Source organism: Lissotriton helveticus, chromosome 2_1, assembly GCF_964261635.1.
Source record: "Lissotriton helveticus chromosome 2_1, aLisHel1.1, whole genome shotgun sequence".
Lineage (NCBI taxonomy): Eukaryota > Metazoa > Chordata > Amphibia > Caudata > Salamandridae > Lissotriton > Lissotriton helveticus.
In genome coordinates, this window is record NC_136059.1 from 1,602,790,187 (window position 1) to 1,602,813,794 (window position 23,608).

Here is a 23,608-nt window from a genome sequence, read left to right on the forward strand (position 1 = left end):
GCCTTAAGCGAAGGTACTTTCCCTTCCCAATGGAAGAAAGCGGTTGTGAAGCCGTTCTTGAAGAAGCCGTCATTGGACCCAGAAGTGCTGAAAAACTTCCGCCCCATTTCGCTGCTCCCAGCCCCCGCTAAGATGCTGGAAATCCACCTACACCAGCACCTTTCTTCCTTTCTAGAGACCGCCGGTCTCTTGGATCACTCGCAGCATGGCTTCCGGAGGGGTCAAAGCACGGAATCCGCCCTTACCGTGGTGCTTGATAACATCCGCACCACGGTTGATAGGGGCGGAAGTACGTTGCTGATCCTTCTGGATCTCACAGCTGCTTTTGATACCCTGTCTCCCCTCGTCTTAACATCTCATCTAAGGGAGATAGGGGTGGAGGGGCAGGCGTTAAGCTTGTTAGCCTCCTTCCTGGACCGGAGGGAACAGAGAGTGAAGCTGGGAGAGTTCCTATCTCCATCCCTGCCGCTGAATTGGGGGGTCCCACAGGGGTCGGCGTTAAGCCCGACCCTGTTTAACATCTATGTGACCCCCCTGGCCAGGCTTATTAGATCTTTTGGGATGGAGGTAGTATCCTACGCCGATGATACGCAGATCCTACTGTCTCTCGCCGAGTCTGTCAGCTCCTCTGCCTCCAAGTTTAGACTCTGCATGGAGGCAGTCGCCCTCTGGTTGATTAACAATTCACTGCGGCTATATGGCGAAAAGACAGAGATCCTCATATTCAGCGAGAAGGATGACATCTGGTCGGCGGAATGGTGGCCGGAATCTCTGGGGACCTGCCCGGCTCCAACGCGGGCAGCACGAAATCTGGGGGTCATGATTGATCCCTCCCTTGACATGGCTCTTCAAGTAAGGCGGACCATATCTACCTGCTGGGGCATCATTGCAATCTTGCGCAAAATCAAATACTATCTATCTGTGCAAGCTCGAAAACAGACGGTCGTGGCCTTGATAACATCTAGGCTCGACTATTGCAATGCCTTGTATGCCGGGGCCAATAAAGGTCTGCTGCGAGGTCTCCAATCGGTGCAAAACGCTGCGGCGAAGTTTGTCCTGGATCTCCCAAAAAGGTCGTCTGCGACCGCTGCCAGGAAATCCCTACACTGGCTCCCAATTGAGGCTAGGATCTCACTTAAAGTGCTATGCCTGGCATACGGTGCGTTAAACAAGAAGGAGACCGGAGACATAAAAAACCTCCTCTCCTTGTACTCACCTGAAAGGAACCTCCGCTCCTCGTCGAAACTGCTCCTCACTGTACCTCGGGTGCGCAGAGCCAAATGGGGAGGCAGAGCTTTTTCTAACCTGGCCCCAAGATGGTGGAATATGGTTCCCCTGGAGATCAGGAGCCTACCTTCAATGCCTTCTTTCAGAAGGGCTTTAAAAACTTGGCTCTTTGGCAGAGCATATCCTTAGCCTTGGGTTTTAGCCTTTGTCTCTTTTCTGATTTTCTTTGTAGGCGCCTTGATGCCTTTGGGCAAAGTTGCGCGTTTATAAATTTATTTTCAATTCAATTCAATTCAATCGGGATTGGAGCGCGGTCCTTTCTTATGAAAGGGGACAAGGAGCGATCCTTGCCAAGACGCCGGGATGGGGCCACCCAGTATTCCGACCTCAAAGAGGGGTGTCAGTATCTGGGCCCATTTTCCAGCAGAGGTTTTAAATACTTGGGTCGGGATTCCATTAGGTCCTGGGGCGCCACCCAAGCGCATTTTCTTTCTTTTTTTTTTTTTTTTGCAGAGTTTTATATAGCGCGAACTAGAACCGAACCGAATCAGTTATCAGAGCGCTTTACATAGCACCAGTTACGTTACATGAGGACACACTTTCATTTTTTTAGGCACGGGGAGATTAAGTGATTTGCCCAGAATCACAGGGGGTTTTTGGCGTCGTTACCGAGACTCGAACCCAGATCCCAGATCCCCAGGTCCGAGTGTATTGACAAGGTTGATGGTTTCTTCCTGGTTGACTGATTGATCGAGAAAGGCTGGGCTGTTGGTAATCTGGCTATATGGAGCTGTGTAAAGCATTTTAACGTAAGTTTCCCAATCCGCCGGAGAGATGTTGGTTGCGGTAGGTGGTTTGGTGGTTTGACTGGCCTTATTAACCCAATTCCAGAATTTCCTTTGATCTTTAGATTTTATAATCTCAAAGGCTGTTGCCCAATGCTGGTCTTCTTTCAATTTCTTTAGGGCAAAGCGTTCCTTCCTATAAGCTTTCCACGCAGCCATGATATCCTCCTTCAAAAGTTTGTGATCGTTTTCGTTATGAGTAGTTTTTCTTTGTAACTTGTTTAGTTTACTCTTGACAGTTCTTGTATGTTGTTGTTGAACTGACAAAGTTGTCATAGTCGGAATGTCCCTAGATTGATTGTTTGGCAGTTTTGAGGCGAAAAGGTCTCTAAAGTTGGTCAATATAGCTTCCATCACAGTAATGCTCACAGTGATCAAACACACACAGACAGGTGTTGAATCCACCCACCGTAGTTGTATATTGTCACTAGGCAGGTTTAAATGGCACAAATGTGCAACAAAAACATTATTATCTATAAATTGAATGTCCAATGGCACTAGGCCATAGTTTTAACTGTTCATTTGCGGCCACGCTTTGCACTGGCAGGTGTATGTGGCTCACCCTGTTCACTGGGCGTTTGGCCTGTAGCCTCATCCTGTCGCCTGCTGCTCCTCCTTGTCTCTACGACATGGGGGCTTGCAGTGCTGCTCCTACTGGTGCTACCTTCAGTGTCCGGCACGTCAATAGCAGCAGTTTGTGCAGTTTGAGCATTGAGTAGAGCCTCCAGTGCACCGGTCATTCCGGTTATGCCCCTTGTCAGCTGATTGCTGTTTTGAGTCAGGACTTCCTGACTATTCATGCTACGCCTGCATAGCAGGGATGTGGCTGTTGCCAGGTGGTAGATAGATTTCTCAGTTCTCTCTGCACGCTGCTTCTCCCTGTGCCTTGATGTTATTTCAGAGTCCAGTTTTGCGCACAGTTGCTGCATGGATTGGGTCATGTCATGTATGCCTGTTGCCATGCTCTTGTTAACTTCCACCAGTTCCCTGATGCCCTTACCAATTTCCTGCATGTTGATGTTGAGGTTGCGCATTTGTCTTTGACAGGACATGATGTCCTTGCCCTGCATCCTCTGAATCCTGACCATGGATCCCTCCAGGCCTTGGAAGACACTGGACCCCTCCCCACAAGCACCTACACTCCTCCCTTGTACTGTGCAGTGTCTAGTGGTACTTGGTACAGGCACTGTGCTGGGCTGCAGTGTGGCAGAGATGTCAGCTGCAGGCACGTTTTGTGACTCTTCACCCACTGTTTCACCAGCAGCTGTCTTCATTACAATCAGTGGGGAAACGACATGCCTCCTGCTAGGGTGTGCAGCAGGTGTTTCAATTTCAAGGGATGCTGGCATTTCGGGTGACAAAACCAATAGTGGGGACTGTGAAGGTCTTGGGGATTCCTGCATTTCTTCACTGATGTCAGGTTCTTGGGAAGGTGGCTGCCCACTCGGAACACCTGTGTCCTGTGATGCACTGGGACCTGGCTCATGACTGTCATCCCTCTCGGGTGCCGTGCCTTCTGCCTCCTGAGACTGCCTTCTGGATGTGTGACCTGTGGACATATGAGCACATATCAGTTAGGTGCAAATGTCTCACAGCCACTACAATTAAACATATGAAATTACACTTATTACATGCTGCCTGCCCTTCATTATGTCTGCATTAATTTGCCTTACTTGGTGGTTACAGTGCTGTGTGACATGCTCTTTCATTAACTGACTACATGTACCATGATGCATTGCTACTGTTTTGCACAGACACACTGGGACTGGGGTAACTTAGCTGCAAGGGGTGAGGGATGGATGAGGGTGTGAGGGGGATTGCTGTGCATGCATCTTACCTTTTCTAGTTGCAGCTTTCGCCAAGCTGTCCACTTCTCCCAGTCCATGGACGCTTTCAGGCTCCAAGGTTGTATCTACCATCTCCTCCAGGTCGGTGAGGGGGGGGTGCTGTGTTCTTTCCTCCACCTGTTTGCGAGGCCTGTTTGTGATGGTCAGCTAATTTTTTTTTCTGAGGCTCCTTAGGTCATAAACCTCTTTTTTAAATCTTCAGTGACTCTGGTGGTCACTCCCACTGCATTTACTTTCTCTAGGATTTCAAGCCAATGCTTCCTTTTGCTGATTCAGGCACAGTAAGGGAATGCCTTCCAAACAGTCTGTGGTGCACCTTTACCACCTCCTCCACAATGACCTGGAGCTCCATGCTGCTGAATTACAGCTTTCTTTTTCTTTCAGTCTGCTCTGTGTCCTTGCTGCTTGCCATGTTTAAATTTTAAAAGAGCACAAACTCTTTCTGCTGCTGCTCCCAGTCTCTCTGCTCCAACTGACTCTCCAGAACCTTCTAATTAGTTGGAGCTGCCTGTGTAGCCACTTCCTGGTAGGAAGGGGGATGGTGGTTGCACCTGATTGGCTGTTGTGTTCAGTTTCACTTTTGCTTGCTGTCCGGTATTTACCGAATCGGTATTTACCGATTCGTATTTACCGAATCAGTATTTCCAATGCATTCCTATGGGCCTTTTGGCCCATAGGGATGAATGGGAAATACCAATTCGGTAAATACCGAATCGGTAATTACCGATTCGGTATTTTCCGAAAGTCCGATACCGAATTTTACCGATTCAGTAAAAAATACAGAATTTTCCCCTACATCTCATTTACCGATTTTTGAATACCGAATCGGTAAAATTCGGTATTTAGGAATCGGTAAATTCAGATTACCTACATCTTGCCCTTTATGCTCAGTTAGTAGGGGTAACATGCATAGAGTATATGTCCAACAAAAAATAGGTCCAGCAACGAAAGGCAAATAAAAACTGTGGTGACCCTGCAGAAAATGCAAATTTCCAATCCTCCATATTTGTTTCACATGCCTTAGTTTGTTCAACTCTGCATTATTTTTGTTCTCATCCATGTTACTGGACATGGATTAAACACTGGACTAGGACTTTTTATTTTGTATATTAACTTGTCACTGGTTTAGAAGATTATCAATGCATTTGTTAATAAAACATGTAAGTGTAATGCACATAGTTTACACTATTATCCCTTTTGTGATCAGTGGGTGTCCTTAATTCTTTGATGTCAGGTTCAGTGACCGATGGTGCGGGGTTGCAATTTGAGATTTTTTATTTTGCAAATGCAAACCATAATGATTTGGTGCCGCACCACAGATTAAATTTGTACAACATCATTTGGGAATCACATTTTGGCTGTTGGTATTTCTTGTAAATTCGGATAGAGGAATTCAAATGTTAATACCTTAAGGCCAATGATAGTAAAAAACAATGATAATATGACTTCAGAGCCCAGTTCTGCTTCATGCTCATACCATAACGGTGACAACAATGATAAAATGGCAGTTGTGCCTGATCATTTGCTGCACAATTTCTGGAGACTCATTCAAGGCGACCCGTGCTTTTATCAAAATAACTGATGCCAGTACTGAACCCCTGCACAAAGAAATGCCAAGTGCCAGAAATGTGTGTCTATCAGACAGCAGGGACAGGAACAGTTGACTAAAGCACAATCCACAGAAAGCCCAGAAAATACCATCAAGTGCATATAACCTCCATTACAAATATAACACATATCCTACCATATAACCGGTTGCCTCAAGCTGCAACCAACAGTTTAACTTAAGTCAGTTGCCTCACATTCAAGGCAAAGGCCAATGAGAACAATGATGTCCTTCTGCTGTAACTTCTATAATGATCTAACATGGCACTCAAATTCTGAACTGCTTACATTCAGGCTGCTTTTCAAAGACCTAATGGTCAATAAAAGAACACATTTGCACAAAACCATCCTAGAAATAACATTCTGACACACAATATGGACACGATGTATGAGATAGCTAAATGATTTCCACATCAAATCAGAAAAAATGGCAACTAAAGTTTTTTCTCGCAACAAAGAAAGCATATGAATTTAACACCACCTACAAAGCTTGGCTATTGGGCAGATTTTGTTAGTTTCACTTTCGACAAAATATTTTTTTCAGGACTATTTAGAGACTTGGGGGGATATTCTCCAGAACGTGTGATAATTATCGCAAAATTAGCTTAACGCAACTTTGCACATCTCAGTCTATTGCGAGAAAATAACACAGTGTTAAGGTTGTACTCCCAACCTGGCGGCACCATGCAATAGTATCACGATAACGCGCCAAATGACCTCGAAAAAATTAACGCAATGCTGAAAAAATGCAAAACACGAAAAAAGTTACGATGCCCCAAATCGTGATACAAAAATCAGCGACAACCATCGACAGGCCTGCAATTCCCATGTGTCATGCGGGAAAATTCACTATAAAAGCAACAAAAAAACACACCAAACCAAATCAAACTGGGTAGCACCATGGATGCACCCGGACCGAGTGCAGAGGACAACCCGAGCCCCACAAATCCTACGGAAGACCAGCCAGGAACCCCGTGTTCAGGGAAGGCCAAGGAGAAGAGGAAGACGGGGTTCAGTCCACAGGAAGACCGAATCATCGTCACGGAGGTGATAGAACACTACCAACAACTGTTCGTCACCTCCACTGCGTCATTGGCAACACAAACGGAAATATGGCAGTCCATCGTGAACAACGTGAATGCAGTCGGAGTGTCGAGGAGGTCAAGAGGCGCTGGCATGATGTGCAAAGGAAGGCAGCAAAGGCGACTGGAGGTGGGAGTCCTGCGCCACAGGAGGAGCTGGAGGAAATGGCCACACTGACAATGCAAGTGACACTGCATGACCGACAGCAAGGCTGCAATCAAAATACATGACATGGTGCATCACACGACACTGAGCTGGCCCAGTGTGGATCACATCCTCAAAGAAGTAAGTCACACTCTGACACATCCACGTGCACATACAACCCCTGACATCAACAACACATCTGCAGACAAACAATGCACAAGAGTACAAAAACCAAGTACACAAATGACCCAAGTTGCCAACATCTCAGCACCGTAAAAGCACACAAGTCAAAATCACACGCCTCAAAAGGATAAGGGGCCACTAAATCAGAGCTGCGGGGCACCTCTCCCACAATGCAGCACACAAACATAGAAATTACAGCACATCAACATTGACAACAATGTGGTACAAAGTGCAACACTTTCACTACAGGACAGAGGACACAACTGGTGCCGCTTGTGCGTAGAAACTGGCCAATCACATTTGGCATTGCAATAAACTGTGATACGATAATGCATGAGTAAAACCTCTCATCTGTCATGTAGTCGAAATGGCCACTGTCTCCCATCAAATAGCCAGCTCCTCCAAAACAGTCACAATGTACATTGTCATGTTGTCTGCCTGGAAAAGTACAATACGTCAACATACATGGAACACACTGTCAACCTGCATCTCCGCTTTACATTGCAGAGGGACAATCTACACCTCCTGCAGAGCAGACCAGACATCTATTCAGTGATGATGAAGAGGACCCCCTGGCCATCTGCACCAACACCCTCTAACGGATTGTATACAGCCTCCGCACTCCACCTCCTGGAGCAGGTCAGCCCAGATGCATCAATGTGATCCCACCCCCTGGACAGACCACACAGCAGAAAGCACACAACACCATGGCTGGCTCACAGGACCCTCACGACTAACAGAAGGCATTCCAACTCTGTGTGTTAGAGTGCCAGGAGAAGATGGCTGATCAGCTGCGGGTGAGGTTTGACCTCATGGCAGCCAAACTAGATGCCATACGTGGGTGTCTACTGCCCATTAGGGACCGCTTACAGTTCCTAACAGACACCCACTTTCCGCTCCATGCTCTCCAACAATACTTGGCTGACATCGCTGGGGCAATTACTCGGCTACAAGAACTGTCTAGTCAGACAGGCTCCAGCGATGACAGCACAGAGTTGGCACAGATGTGGAGGGCAATGGAGACCATGGAGCTGATGCAGGCTGGAAGGATGGCTGCCACGGCTGAACACCAGCGAGATGTAGCTGGGATCTTCCATGCCCTGCAGATCCTCATCTTGCCATTGCTGCCACTGAGCCTGTCCCAGATGACTGCTGCAGGAACTTTGACACACACATCTCTGCCCCCTGATGTGTCATTGGCACACAGTGATGCAGACCTACCACCTTCGTCCCCTGATGTATCAGTGACACACAGTGATGCAGCCATAACACCCCCACACACACCTGACACAGAAGACATATCAGAGGACTATGATGTGGATGGTAATGACTGTGTGAGAAAGAAGGTTGTAGCATTCATCCCCGCCATATGGCCTGTCCCTGCCTGGTTCAGCCCTCTGCATCATGCCCTGAAACAACACCTTCCACTGTCCCCCAAAACACTCTTCGACATTCACATGGTCCATGACATGGACTGCCATATCTGCTCTGGTTAGCAATGACACAGCAATCAGGCTGCAGACTGAACTCTTCCTCTTCCAATTTACTTTTCATTCCCCCAAGGACTCTGGTTGGCCTTCCACTGGGCAACCATGTAATGTGGGGTTGGCATGGTCATGTACTGCTCCAGCTCTGACACTAAAACATTCCAAATCACACAGATGTGTCATGTCTATGTTCGATCAAGTATAAAAGTATAGCTGAATGTAGGGACATTGATTGCACTAAAAGGTACACCGAGGGAAATTACATCAATGCGCATGTTTGACCCTGCGCCACATGACCATTTAGATGAATGTGAAGGTGTGAACTAGCTGTAGCCTCATTGCCCTCGAACACCAATCTCGCAACCCCCCAACATAGCCCCACATCCATGTATTAAATAGGGCTGTGTGTAAAAATTTCAAATTAGGTAGCAGGCCTGAAGTAGTGTCCCCCATCACATGTGACAACAGAACATCTCTTTGCATACCTACTCACACACATCTGTGTGGACACAGCCTGTTATGATGGATCACATTGATCCACATGGCAAGAAGTTGGACACCATACTCACATTGCTGAAGACACGTAAGAGCACAGGTCTACTAGCAACTATCCCAACCACAATGTCTGGCTCACAGAGGTGGAGCTGTCAATAGGGACTCACCCCCAAGTGAAATGCGACAGTCAGTCCCTCCCTGTGTACGGACAATGCTCATTGAAGGCACACGATTTATCATTCTAATCAACACTCATGACAGTTGAACACTAGTGAAGTTGCATAGACTTTAGTCCAGGAACTCATCACCTCTCGCCTCGATTATGGCAATGTTCTCTATCTCGGTAGCTGCCAAATGGTACTGAGAAAGCTACAGGTAGTTCAGAACTCTGCAGTACGCTTCTTTGTCAAGTCCCTGGACAGGCTTCCATCTCGACGTATTTACGTGACCTTCACTGGCTTCGAATTAATCAAAGAAGTACATTTAAAACCCTGTGTTACATCTTTAAAATCAAACGATGTGTGGCACCAGCGTATCTGCAAGAGCTCATCCATTCATACATTCCTTCTCTTCCCCTGCGCTCTACAGCCCAGTGAGACTTCATGATTCCCAGATTTAAACTTGCAAGAATGGGAGGCCGTTCCTTTTCTTGTCTTGGCCCCAACATCTGGAATTCTCTTCCGGTGTCCTTGAAGAATGACCCGTCCTATCTCAGCATTAGAAGAAATCTTAAAACTTGGCTCTTTTAGTAGCAAATGGTTCTTGACTGCTCCTTTTCTAGCAATTTGTGTGCTAGGCGCCGGGAGACCTTTTTTGGATAGCTGCGAGTGTTATAACTAATTTAATAATAATAATAATAATAATAGTCAGTACATGCAAGACAAGGGCCACAACATGCAGACCATTGCTTAAGACACTAACAGGCAGCATAGGAACATGTTGAGGTGCAAGAAATAGGGAGGCACAAATGAACACCAATCATTCCAGAACCTTCGGCTTATGGTGCACCAATAGCGATACACACACAACACTTGGCATGTATGAGTCAAGAGCCCAATTGGCCTTGTGCTCCTTGTACAATCTCTCTCTTTATCTCTCTTCCTCTCTTTTTCTCTCTTTCTCTCTCTCTCTCTCCCTCTCTTTCTCTCTCTCTCCCTCTCTCTCCTTCTCTCTCTCTCTATCCCTCTCTCTCCCTCTAGCTCTCTCTCCCTCTCTTTCTCTCTCTCTCTGTCTTTTGATGAGTGCATGATACACCTTCGTATCTTGATTTTTGTCTTGCAGGCTGTGACTTACAGATTGTCCAGGGATGACCCGCCATGAATCTTCCAAATAATTGTTTTGAGTCAAATATGTATGTGATATTTTGTTTGGACTTTTAATGGTGAATGAATTATTCTCCTTTTTCTACCCACACATGAATGTTCATTGTTGTAATTGTGCGACATAAGGTGAATGATTTTGTTCATTATTTTGTGAAGTTGATGTGTAATATATTGGTCGGGAGGGGTCCAGGGGCTGGTGGCAGTGGGCCTCTTGGGTGTCTGAGCTGCATGATCGTTGGCTCCATGGCATCTGTTGTTCTTTAGGTGTGGCTCTGGGCTGGGCTCACTTTTATGGTCCAGGTTGTTGTCCGACTTTACACCAGGTAAGAGCAGGTGTTAAATCCCTGATGCCAACAAGCCTTATCGCCTGTTTTGTGATCTTATCACAGATCTGGCTGGTCCTTGAGAATGTTGTGAGGTGGTGTTGTCGAGGCTTTTTTCCCAGGAACGCCTACTCTTCATCTCATTAGCGTTAGTTGCTGATGTCATCTGTGGCGATGTTTTTTGCTGCTGCTATTGCAGGGAAACTGGTGATATCGGCTGTTAGCACCAGCTTGTGAATGGGGGGATACGTTTATCACCACTTTGGCTGCGATAAAGTGCTGATAACTCTGCGATAAGTCCTTGAGAATTTGCCCCTTGGTGGGCATTCATGGAGGTCATAGATAGGGTAACCCATTGTTTACCATTCTTTTTAAATCGTTCTTTGAATCGTAGACATAGAAGGCTTGATATCTCCCTTTTTATTTAAATGGTGGGAAAAGAAAATAGCATTTTAGGTGGATGAAATAATCCTATAGATCATTAACCTGGGTACTAACCTTTGTGTAACGAATAAAATCATATTTTGTTTTGGCTTTGATGTTCCGTCAATAAATCAAATCAAATATTTTGCCACCCTTTTAAGTAATACTATGAAAGGTATTTGAAACGACATTGTAATGGATTACTTTTAGTTAATTAAAATGAATGCTTGCAATTTTATGAACACTTCTACATGAAAAGTAAAATGGTGCACTTGACAGAACTATATTATTTCTGTGTTTTTTAGACTAGACCCAAAATTAGGCACTGACTCCATCTTTGTTTTCAACGCAGTCATGATGTTTGTTTTCATTTTTCATATTGACACCCACGCAGAGAAAATCAGCACTGATGCTTTGTGTTGACATGCTGTTCTCGAAGAACTACAGAGGATGCCTTGTTCTACATTTAAGGCTCCTTCTGTTTATGATACATTAGGCTTATTCATTTCCTGAGAATTCTATTGTTTATGTAACTAGATTTGGACTGTCACATCTGATGACATTAGGTTAGAATATGGCACATTAATATTCAGTTAGGGTCGACTGCTGGAATAGTGACATTGTATAATTCTGTATTGTGATTCGTTTAGCTTTGTTCACCTTATGCTGACTCTGCGATTTCTATTGACTTCCATTATAACTTTGTCTATAAAAATGATGTGGTTTGAAGGTGATCCATGATTATTTTCTGTTTCGAACCCTAAGGATGGAATCCTTGTCGATTTGTCTTACACGTTCAACGTAAACATTTTTGGGGTTTTTAATCCTGACGTCATGTGAATTGCTACATTAGCTTGAGTCTAATGCTAATTCCCTATGCATTCTGAATGACTATTGTTTTTGCCTTTTGTGATGCTCTTGAATGATTCTTAATAAGGCTTCATGGTTTACATTGTTAATCCTGACCTCAGGGAGCTTATTTGATGAAATGCTTTCTATTTTATTTGTGTTGGAGAGTTTGTGGTGACACCTTGGGGCATATTTACAAGGGCATTGTGCCACCGGAGCAGCACTTTTTGCGAGGCTCCTGTGGCGCCTTGCCCTGCTCCATATTTATAATGTGGCCCTAAGTCACTTTGCATGGCTTAATGCTGCATTGTAAATATCGTACCCTTTTGGGCAGTTTTATCCATCAAAGGGGCGTGTAATTGGTGTTGCTGTGGGCGTTTCACAGCAACACCCATTGCTTTTTGATACTGACCTAGATTTACAAGGATCTGTAAATCTGAGGCAGCGCCAAAATATAGCGCCCTATAAAAGTAGGCATTAGAGTGGTGCAATGAGGAGAAATACTTTTATATCTCCCCATTTTTTGCTCTTTCTGCATTCTGCAGCACACATAGAAGGAGCAAATCACCTTTAATGATTGTTTATGTGCAGGAAGGTGTCCATGATTGTTTATGTGCAGGAAGGTGTCCATTCCTGCACATAAACAATCGTCCCTGCAATTCAGGCACCCTTGCACCGTGGCCCCAAGGGTGTCTGCCATGGCGCTAGGCAGCTTTTATAGCGCTGGTGCAAGGAAAAAAACAAGAGTACATCTTATTCTTCGGCACATCCCTGCATTTTTTAAATGATGCAGCATTGCACTCTAAATTACTTTCAGCGTTGCATGTTTCTTTGTAAATATGCCCTAGTCTTTAGGTGTAGCACAGTCCCAAATCCTACATATGCCCTTTACAGTAAACTATCCAACAAACATAGCATCAACACAATCTAGATAAAAGTTAAGAAGACCAATTAATTCATCACAAATTATATTAATTGGTCTGACTAACATTAGTAAAATGGTTATAATGCCAAAAAATCATATTTTTGTTTCAGTGATGAAGTGTGTCTTAGAATGGAAGATATCATGTGCAGAGTTCTCAAGCTAAGCTCAGGAATAAAGATTTTTGTTATCTCTGAAAACATGTCATCCATGAAAAAGGACTATATAATTGTTTAATGCATTCTGCTGGCAAGATTCTTAATATGAAAAAACCCTAAAAACAATAGATTATAAATAGAGAGCAGGGTTGTTTTGGTCTATTCTTGGTTTCGATGTGGGTATACAAAAGTTTCAATAAGGAGCTCTGACAGAGTGAGTTTTACTCGAGTTCAAAAACTCCGACCAATAGTATTATTGTTGTTCATTTATGTTAGTAGTAATAAGAATATTAATTATTAAGCATGGGACAAAAATCCGTTCCGCTCGTAAAATTTGCGGATTTTTGGCAATTTTGCGGACCGCGAATCTCGCGAAATTGCCTAAAAATTTGCAAATTCGCTCGCAGGTGGATTTTTTTTGATGGCCTGCTCACTCAAGGGACCAAAGTTACAGGCACACACGGTCACTGGAGGCAAATCTTCTGGCCCCTTACGCAGCTGCAGTGTAGGAAAAGCACTATACATTTACCCAACAAGGTAGCACTTACTGATTAGCCAGTAGAAAATACTCCTGTTGAGTAGAGGTATTGCACATGACAGACCGGTGGCATCTTCATGGATAACTATGCAGAGCAGGGTTCATTCTGGCACGAGGTCCTGTCACAAAAATTAAACCTCAACAGGAAGCACTTACAGATATAAATAAAGCAGGTGCCCGAGTTGAAGCTCAAATTCAGTAACGTTTTAATCAGCCCAAAACATTAGTGAGTACTGTCGAGGCTGGGCAAGTGTGCTTTAACCCCATATCTGCCGTCGAAAATTAGCTGTACTACTCGAGGGAGGTCTTTGATTCCATGAGTTTCTCGAGCGCAATCCGGTGTAGTTGCTGTGACCAGGAGGCTGCTTTCTCCTCATCTGCTGCCATGCTCGCTCTCTGACCCTTTATACACAAGAGGCATGTTGACACGCATAGAAGCCCCGCCCGTTTGGCCCCGCACCACACACTAGCGGTATCAAACGTCTTCCCGCCCTTTCCCAACTATAATGGACAGCTCACTCAAGGGACCTCGGTGCCTTTTGGCGCGGTGGCAAAGTTACAGGCACACATGGTGGGTGGAGACAAATCATCTGGCTCTTTACGCAGCTGCAGTGTAGGAAAAGCACTATACATGTACCCAACGAGGTAGCACTTACTGGATTAGCCAGTAGAAAGTACTCCAGTGCAAATCGCAAAAGAATCTGCGAGTTCGTGGGAAAATCCACAAATTTTTTGGCGATTTCGCGTGAATTTGAGGACCACAGAACCACAAAATTCGCTCATAGGTATTAATTATATGCCTACTGCAATTCAATTGTCAATTATCTTATGGACCATTTTGAGATTAACTCTAGTAAAGATAATCACTTGTCAATAAACAAACTTGGGGGCATATCATCAACGGCCGGAGTTAAAATTATTGCCTCTTTTGCATCGATTTTCGGGCGAAAAGCGGCAATAATTTTAACGCCCTATCAGCATGGGCACGCTAACCCGTGAATCCATGCTGTAGGGGCACCTTTAATCTTTTCACTGCTAGGCCTTGGCCCCCTCGTGCTAAACCTTTTTTTGGTTATTTTGGGGTGTTTTGTGCTTAGGCCCTCATATCCTTTTGTCCACATAAGGTATTCAAGACAATTTATGTCCTTTTCTCCAACATCCAAGAGATTCCAGCGGTACCCAGGGTTTGTAGATTCCCCTGGAGCGGATCGAGAAGTTAGCCAAAAAATAGCTACCTTTTCGGGATTTTGGAAAAAATGGGGAAAAAGTGCTGCAGAAGAAAGCGTCATTTTTTTTCTTCCAGCATATGGCTTCAACACAAGGTTTGCATTGCTAAAATCATCAACATCCTACCTTTCAGGAACAGGCAGACTTGATTAAAAACCCAAATTCTTTATCACAATTTTGGCATTTTACTGGGAGATAGTCAATTGTTTCTTGTGCTTTCAACCTCCTTCCAGTTCGTTGTGAACGGGTGTGAAATTCAAAGTGGATCACAGAAAACTATGCACTTCTAAAAACTACACAAAAATTTGAATTCAGTAAGGGGTCATTTGTGTAATCTTTCAAGGTTTTGCTATAGAGAGTAACAGTTAAAATTTAAAAAAGTTGAACTTGATTCTCAGCAAACAGATGCTTGTGTCTATGTTTTATCTGAAACTTCCTCTTAGTATGGCAGATTTTCAAAAGCAATGTACTGTTACGTCTGCTGTATCCTTCTAGTTGCGGGTATATATAGGGCTTGTACTTTCCCCAAGAACCGAGGTACCCAGAGCCAACAACTGAGCTGCACCTTACAATGGTTTTGTATTGTGTAAAGAAAATATGGCAATTCATATGGTAAATTATAAAGAATGGAAAAACGGTGTAAAAGAAACCTTTTTATTTCTGAAATACACACCAAATACTGAGTTTAGACTCAGATTTTGTTTTTACATCTTTGAATTTCTGGGTACCCATATTGGCATGTTTCAGAGGATGTTTTGTAAAATGTCTTCTGTGTTATACACACTTGCTTATATTTGAAAGGCACAAACGTAGAGATATTCAAATGGCAATAACAAATGTTCTACTATTCTATATTTCGATTGGCCTCCGATAAAAATGGTACCCCACTTGTGTGGCAGGACCTGGCGCCTGCAACACAAAACACCCTAAAACATGACCCAGGAGACTTCATATTTCACCCAGCAGAATTCATGTTTTTTACATGGTGGCTAGCTGAGGATTTCGGACCCCAGATCAGTCAGCACCTAGGGAATCCTATGAAACCAGCACATCTTTGAAAACTAGATACATGTGGGGTGACTTGCATGGCTGTCACCAGGTTTATTTACCCAGGACCCCTTGCAAATCTCAAACTTTGTCTAAAAACATATTTTCCTTGCATTTATGTAAGGAACATTCTTGAAATCTTTAACATAACCTAACAGGTGCATTTGTAAGTGCACGGTCACCTGGAGGTATTTTGCCACTGAAAAACAGATGCTTATTTTTACCCAAACTCAATAGTACTCATGTTATTGACCTCAGATGGATGAAAGGCTGAGGGAACCCGCTGGGGTTTGAACCTGTGACCATGAGGTTGAACACAGGCCCCTGCAATGGATGCATTAGTCCACTGTGCCACCAGACCCAGCAAACTAAGGACCCACACATTTCCTTCCACCCAAAATACCCACAAATCTTACAAGAAAAACTGTGCCTGCTTGTGTGGGTAGGTCAAATGCATGCAACAGGATACGGTGCAAAACTCACCATAGACACATCACTTTTTTCCACAAAAAAATGATGGCCCTAATTCACAAACAGCTTCCGCAGTTATGATAGATGCCTCACAGTCGTGGCAGGGCTCTGTAATCATAGCAGGACCTCCGTATATCAGTTTTCCATTGCGAAGGTCCTGCCATGAGTACGGGATCCCCACTGAGACTGCAAGGCCTCTGCTGAGATAGCGATGGCTGTTTGTGAATTAGGCCCAATGTGTTTTATGTAATATGGGTACCTGTGGATTTTGAGCGCCAGCTCAGCCAGCACGTAGGCAAACCTACCAGACTAGCATTTTTTTTAAACTAGACCCCTGGGGAGTCCAGGGTGGGGTGACTTGGGTGGCTCTCGTCAGTTTTTTTCATCCAGAATCCCATGCAAAGCTCAAACTCTGCCTAAAAACATGATTTATATTGCATTCCCACGAGGAAAAGTTCTGGATCAGCATGGAAACACACATTTCCTACCACCCAGCATTTCCTCAAGTCTCCTGAGAAAAATGTTGCCTCACTTTTGTGGGTAGAACAAGTGCCGGCAACAGGAAAGGAGGCTAAATACAATGTAGACACATCGCATTTTTCCGGTGAAAACTGTGTGTTTTTGCAATGTGGGTAGCAGTGGATTTTGGGCCCCACCTCAGGCGGCTCTTAGGGAAACCTACCAAACCAGTACATTTTTAAAAAAACTAGACACCCTAGGGAGTCCAGGGTGCGGTGACTTGTGTGGCTCTCACCAGATTTTCTTTTTACCCAGAATCCCATGAAAAGCTCAGACTTTGCCTAAATGATGCATTTTCTCAACATTTCTTTGAGAAAAACTTCTGGAATCTGCAGTCAACCACAACTTTTCTACTACCTAGCATTCCCCCAAGTCTCCTAAGAAAAACAGTGCTGCATCTGTGTGGGTAGGCCAAGTATCCATAACAGGGAGGGGCCCAAATCGTGTTGCACAGACATTAAAATTATCATTGCAAAATGACTGGTTTTGCAAGGGAGGCACCAGTGCTTTTGGTCCCGGGCTCAGTGGCCATCCTGGCAAACCTACCAAGCCAACGCATTTCTGAAAACTAGATATGCATTGGACATGAGAGAGGTATGGCTTCTGTGGATCCCCCATTGTTTTCTTACCCACAAACCCTTGCAAACCTCAAATATTGGCTTCAAATATCACATTTTCTTCACATTTCTGAGTGGGAAAGATGTGGGATCACCGGGCCAGCGCAAATTTCCTACCACCCAGCATTCCCCTGATAAAATTGCTTCCTCACTTGTGTGAGTGGGCCAAGTGTCCACATATAGGATAGACCCAGAATGCATTGTGGCGATAATCATAACTGTGGTAGGTGTATGAAATTGTCCTGGGTTCGGCAATCATGTTAGGAAACCTATCAAACCTAGACATTTCTGAAAAGTAGACATCCAGGGTAGGCCAGGAAGGTGCTGCTTGTGTGGATACCGTAACATTTTCTTACCCAGAATATCCTACAAAGTAGAAACTCGGAATAACTACACCAATTTTCCTTGCATTTCTGTGATATAAACTACAGGAATATGCAGGGATTCATGGAAGAATAGTGTTTTAATTCAAGGATATGTCTTTTAAGGGTATTCTGGATAAGAAGACATTGGAGAATCCATGCAAGCCACACCACTCTGAACTCCCTCGCGTGTCTAGATTTCAGAAATGTCTGGGTTTGGAAGGTTTCCTTAGATTGTTGCCAAGCCCGGGATCAAATACGCAGGTGCCCTCCTTGCAAAAGCAGGTTGTTTTGTAATAGATCAATTTGATGTCTCAACAATATGTTTTGGGTCTTTCCCTGTCATGGGCACTTGGCCCACTCACACAAGCGAGGTGGCATTTGAATTGAGAGAACTGGGGCAGCACTATGTGGTAGGAAATGTGTGCTGGCTTGGTGATCCCACAACTTTCCGACACATAAATGTGAGAAAAAATATGTTTTCGCCAATTAATTGAATTTACAAGCACTTTTGGGTAAGTAAACCTTCTGGGATCTGCTAAAAATGACCACATCTTATTCCCTTAATGACTAGTTTCCCAAAAGATGTGAGGGCAGAAGGTGTTTACTACAGAGAGAGTATACAGTGAGAGTCAAAGCAAAAAGAAGCACCAAACCATTACTGCACACCCATCCACTAGTCAGTAACAGGCATACTGGTTGGATTAGGCATGAGGGTAAGTAAATGGTTTCTAAAAAAACGTTATTCACCAATGACTTTAAGATATTAAATCTGCAAAAGTCATTATTTATCATTTCAACATCAGAACTGAGAACCATTGACTTACAGCTCGTGAGCTGTAAAGCCACATGAAGGCGCCAACTGCTTCACAGTTCATTAATACACTTTTCATGCATCAGACACAGAAAACAATTCACATGGCCAGCTGTGGGCCCAACACAATACAACACTTATGTTTACAGACAGCGTCAATCAAGAATCCATCGTTCTCATACGTCAACAGGCCTAACACACCAATCACACCACAAGGCACCCAAACATCAAACTACTGACAAACACACCACAAACAAGTCAATATTAATATTGCCTACCAGCCAAAAACACACCACCAGCCCACACAAACCACAAACCAGGTGCCAGTTTTGACACAACAATCACACCACCTGGGAGCCGGTGGAATGTGTGGACTGGTGTTTGTGTGATGGTGCATGTGTGTAGTGACTTGCTGCTATTAACAACACACACACACACACACACACACACACACTGGCAGCCAAACATCCGTCCACACACAATGCCAGCCACATACACCACCAGCCAAACATCAGTCTACACACACTGCCAACCAGGTGCAAGTCTACATACACCAACAGCCAAGTGCCAGTCCATACACACTGTCAGCCAAGCATCAGTCCGCACACACTGCCATCACATTTTGTTTAACAAAAAAGAAAGCACAAAACAAGGAGATGAAAAACTAACTATGACTACAAAGACAACAGATCTAACAAAATAAATCACGTGATCGCCAACCATGAAACTGATCACAAAATATAAAAAGATACCTGTCAGTTCACTTTTGCTCCCACGGTTGCTGCCAATGCTTGAGTTGAATGTGGCATGATTTAAAACAAGCAGGCACACAAAGCCCAGGATTAGAGGACACTCAGGGCAGTACATATGGCTCTCCTTTTGCACGCCTTTTAAGGCGCAGACTCTACATCTCCTAGATGCAGTAATAGGAAGCTCTACTACAACAGGGTTCCCTATTAGAGACTGCTGAAACGAACAAAAGCCATCTTTGAATCTGGAGGACAATCCTTGAATACAACAAAAGCATGGAAGATTCCAAATGAATCAAATGGACAGCCAACTTCTTATACCAAATGTATGATGTACAAACAGTTCTTTAAGGTTCCAACCTCAGATTTACCATATCTACACCACTCATGTGCTTATTATAGTCTATATTGCACAAATGTTTGTGCACTTCAGCAACCTGACCCCAAACAGACACAGGTGAAATACTTTAATCATTAATGGTTCGCAGTATGTGAACATCTCTCTTGTCTGTAAATGTCACCACTAGAAGTTCCACACTACACAAGGCACTGCCCTGTCCTCTCTGAGGTTTTTAGATAAAGCTCTTTAGGTTAACATTTACGGTTAGAGTGGATTGTGCCACATGAAATAGTGCCCACTTTGAACAATTATTTGAACAAGTACACACCATGGAGAAGTTATCTAGGTATAAATAATGACTTTGTTAAAAGGTCCTCTAATAAGTTCCCACACAAGTTTTTTCACTGACTCCAAAAGTGTACAGACAACAAGGGGGGGTCAATAGTAAAATATCTACCAGTGTACTCCCTGAAATTATAGACCTATCTAGTACTGCTCTCAGACAACATATACATCTTAATGTGTTCTCTTGCTAGGAATGTACTACCTTACAAACAGACAGCCCTTGAACAGGACCAAAGACTCATTCACAGCTATTTCCTTCCCTGGAACATATATCTCTGAAAAGCAATCTACAAAATGAACAAGAACAGGCCATATCTTGAAGACATGTTCACAATCAGGGTGTTCCCATGGCAATTCTGAAGCATTATCAACAAAATGCAGCATCTGAAGCAGAGGCAAAGACCAATCACGACTCACGGTTGCGGGAAATATAACAGTTGCCATCAAGGGACTATTAGACCAATATGAAGACAGTGACAGCTTCTTTATCAATCCCACAACAAAGTTAAACACCAGAACTTTTTCACCCCATCCAGATTTGTGGGATCCACTTGGCAGCTTTATAGTGGGGCTTAAGTCTGGCACTGTTGCCCCTTGAAAACTGTTCAACTTACAAATGAGTCTGGTCAACAATCTGATATAAAAATACATCATTCATAAACAACTACAAATAATCTATAGGCAAAATTCTTCAGTATTGACTTAACACCTTGTGACACCACAAAAGACAGGCAACACAAAACTGCACCATGTTTGGGACATCCCAGAGTTCAGCACTCCCAATGGGAAGACTTTCATCCAAAGGCTGCAATCCAGATTCCTCTTGCTGCACTATCGGCATAACAGTGTCCTCCTCTAGAAGATGCACTTTCTCCGCACTAATAATGGCTTCATCATCAGATGATTCCCCTCGGACAGACAATTTACTGCCACAATCTTGGACTTCATCCTTTGCTTCAGATGCAGAGATTAGAACCATGGGCAGAGGAAGGAAGATTCAAAAAGCAAACAAACAACTTGCTGAGAGTTCAACTTGCAGTTTGTTATAACCCTTACTCATGAAAGTAGCACAATAAATAAGTCAACAATAACCAACACTGTGTAAAATAAGTAATAAACAAACTGTGGCTTTATCAAACAGAAAGTAAAACTACTGGCATATAATAATCTGGAAGGAAAAGTCAATCAATTCAAAGCATTCATAGAACGTTATACAAAAAAAATGATACTACTCACTTGCCAGAAACAGCAAAGACTAAGGATCAACTGAACCTACTCTGCACAGGCACAGCAAGTACCAAAGATGTTTGACTTGAAAAGAAAAATAAATATTACACATATGACAAGGCAGTATACTTTACTTTAAAAGACAACCACACAAAAAGCTAAGGATTAGTACAGCAGTCAAGATGTATTTTTCACAAACAAGCCAAGGATACACATTAGATGAGAAGATTACAAAACTCCGCAAACTACAGATCTGCCAAAGCTGCACCGGGTGCAACAGGATTCACCAACAAGACAAAGGAAACAATTGATCTACAATTTCAGAGAAAAGAAAATTAAACCATGAAAAAAATGATAACAAAATACTAAATCAAAAGTCACTGATATTCCCATGAAAGTAAGTGTGACAAAGGCAAAAAAAGACCCCAGCTGATAGAAGTAAATCTTACCCCAGAAGCAGATCCCCACCACATACATAAACATATTCCCAGGTGACTCAAGTGTTGCCACCCACCCTGAGACCCAGTTCACAAAAAAATATCAAAAACCAACAATATCTGCCCTCAAGGTGGAGGGCGGAATGCAACCCAGAATATTCTTGAATTAACTGGGCATTACAACCATACAATATCAAACATAATGGAGTCAGTAGCACTGCTGAGCCTCAAAATCATCCAAGGCGATTGTTAGAAATTATTGATTCCACTAAATCCCCTTTGAAAGACACTGGACAAGAATCTGAACATTCAAGCACATATCACTGCAACCACGCGCAGTGTGTCATACTATCTCAGTCTTCTGAAGAACGTGAGATCATTCCTGCCACCTCCAGACTTCAAACAAGCAGTACAATCATTGATTATCTCAAGGCTAGAATATGGATCCGTAACTCTTTCAGGTCTTCCCAAATGGACAATGGTCCTACTCTAAGTGACCCTCAATACACCAGGTAGACAGGCAATAGGCACCAGGGGCCATATGTATGAACACATTTTCCAATAGACATAGAATGGGTAAAACCCTCTGATACATTTGGCCCCAGATGCTTTGATCACATTACCCCTTCAATGAGGTTTCTCAACTGGCTCCCTCTTAAGGTGAGAAGTCAACTGCATTGTGCATTAGTCTTGCATTGCAGCAAAACATGGTAACTAGCAGAGAATTTCAGGAGGCAGCCGTTCCTTTAGAAGCACAAACGCTCTCAGCTAGAGACCCCCAGATTCAGAAAATAAAAAACCTACACACGCTCCTTCTCAGTGTCAGCTCCATGGGTCTGGATCTCCTACCACCCAAGTTTCGGTTGATCCAAAGTGGCCCAAGTCTTCAAAAAAGAGGTGAAAAAACTGGTGAAAAAGATACTTATGAACAGTTTCCTCTCATAACATCACAATTAGCCTGGTCACTGGGCGCAGTGACCGGCACAATGACAGTAGCAACGATACAGGGTAGACACACATCCATTTCAGCAGAACCCACACAAACGTAGTCCCCTAGGTACCAGGAAAAGAACCAACTCAAAGAAGACTCATGAGAAACTATCACATAGAATCTATCCCAGTGACTCATACACTAATGGTAGTCAACTCTTTTACAACATATCCATTTTTTCCAGGAGTATGTTTAATGGTTTGTTAGCTGTTCTTTTTTATGTTGTCAGCTCTTAGTTTATATTTATCAATTATATGTACCAACCTGCTTTCAGGCAGGTCGCTCCTCCACGACGCACAGCACTACCTGTGTGTCCAACCCCCAGAGCCTGCTACTGCTGCTTGCCAGAAGTTCGAGTCCCACCTTCACCCGCAGGCTACCACCTGCGCCTCATCCCTGGCCACAAGCTCTCTGCACTCGATCTGACCCCTGTCTGCCTTGCTGTAATTGTGCTTCAGCTCCTATATTGGTATAGTTGTATTTTACCTTTTTTCCCTTTTTTTGCACTGTTGTACTGTTGTGCCCTTTTTTGTGTTCTGTACCCTCAGCCCACTCTACACTCCCGTTTCCCATCGCTGCGTCCCCTGCAGCCTGCCCCCTTGCTCGCCCATTCGCCACCCTGCTCCCACCTCCCAGCTGCTCCTCCCTCCCACCTCCCCTTATATGGCGGCCGCTGCGCGGTGAGGAGAGCGACCCTTGTCCCTGTTTTCAGGCAGGTCGCTCCCCCATGCTTCACAGCACCACCTGTGTGTCCGTGCCCCTGAGCCCACCACCGCCACTTGCCAGAGGTTCAAGGCCCGCCTCCACCCGCAGGCTACCACCTGCCCCTCATCCCTGGCCGCAAGCTCTCTGCACTCGATCTGACCCCTGTCTGCCTTGCTGTAATTGTGCTTCTTCTCCTGTATTGGTATTAGTTGTATTTCACCTTTTTTCCCTTTTTTTGCACTGTTGTACTGTTTTATCCTTTTTTGCATTCTGTACCCTCTGCCCGCTCTACCCTCCCATTTCCCG